Source organism: Lipophrys pholis (genome assembly GCF_963383615.2).
Source record: "Lipophrys pholis genome assembly, chromosome: 15".
NCBI lineage: Eukaryota > Metazoa > Chordata > Actinopteri > Blenniiformes > Blenniidae > Lipophrys > Lipophrys pholis.
In genome coordinates, this window is record NC_137642.1 from 23,253,986 (window position 1) to 23,255,332 (window position 1,347).

Sequence of the window (1,347 nt, forward strand, 5' to 3'; positions counted from 1 at the left end):
AAGTTTATCTTTTTGGAGATTTATAAGAATTTCTTGGGACAATATTGTACAAAAGCTGCGTTGGAATGATAGTCCAAGAGATTTGGCGCTTCACTTTCTGCACAGTAGTGATGCTCTATTTGTTTTTTCTTTTTCTTAAATCAAACATAACACAGAAAACAAGTGAAGTAACGTTTCTGTTTCCAGAAATGTCTGATAGTATCATCTACTGAGTCGCTGTTGGTCAGTGCTGCAGGGACTGGACATTTTTGGTGGTCAGAGGTCTTTCAAAGCCAAAAAGAGACACACTATGAGCCAAAGTGAATCTGTATAACCCCCAAGAACAAAAGAACAAGGTGACATTTTGCTAAAACAACCCCTGTGGGTGTCTTTGTGTCATCCTTAAAGGGTCTTCTCGGATGATTAAGAGATGAGACAGAAAGGGGGGGTCACTGCAGGCCTCACTTCCACATGCACGCACTCTATCTCTATCTGTATTAATCAAAGTATTCATGAATTTGGGCGTACGTGCACGGCGACGCGCACGCTGCTCCCTGCGTGGTCCGATGACGGCCCACAGTTTCCCTGCTGCTGCAGCTTGGCCGCGGGACAGCGAGTGAGTCAGAGTGCTCAGCCAGCCGTGCAGCCCTGTCTGCTTTGTCTATCAGGCTGCCTGTTTATCTGCAGACGTCCAGTGTTTGATCTCAAGTAGGTCTCATCCATTTGACCAGCGAGTGTTCTTGTGCTGGTCTCCATCTTTGTTTATGTCTTTCTCTTTTTCTGTTTACTTAGTTGTGGTTTTAACCGTGTCAATTCAGGGGTGCGTCCGGATTTTTTAAAAGTTATTCCAAAATATTAAGTGAATGTGAGGATACGTCTCAAGACTATAGAAAGCCCAAATGTTACTAAGTAGTTAATTTCTTAGTCACAGAATTGAATGACATTTTAAAGACACATTGAAATGTACAATTTCAATGAGATCTAGGGATTTTTGGACTGGAAAGAAGAACATCTCTGTTGATCCAGAGGAACATACATCAACTCGATAAAGGCCTTAAAACGTTAAACAAATTTAAATAAAATTTTTTTTTAAACTGAAATAACCAACAATAACAACTTCATTACATTTTCAGACATGAGATTTATAAAATATACATCTTTTTTTCCATAAGATACTTCCAACCTGATGGAAAACATATTTAAACTCCAAGAAATGAAATCCCTGGTTTTCAAAGTGTAGGCGGGCTTCGCCTCAGTCAGAAGGGGGATGCAGGAGTTAGTTAGGGTGCAGCAGATGGGATGACTGTTCCCTGCATTATTTCTTCTGTTCAATTCTGAAAACTCCTTAATGAAAAGAATTGCGTGGAT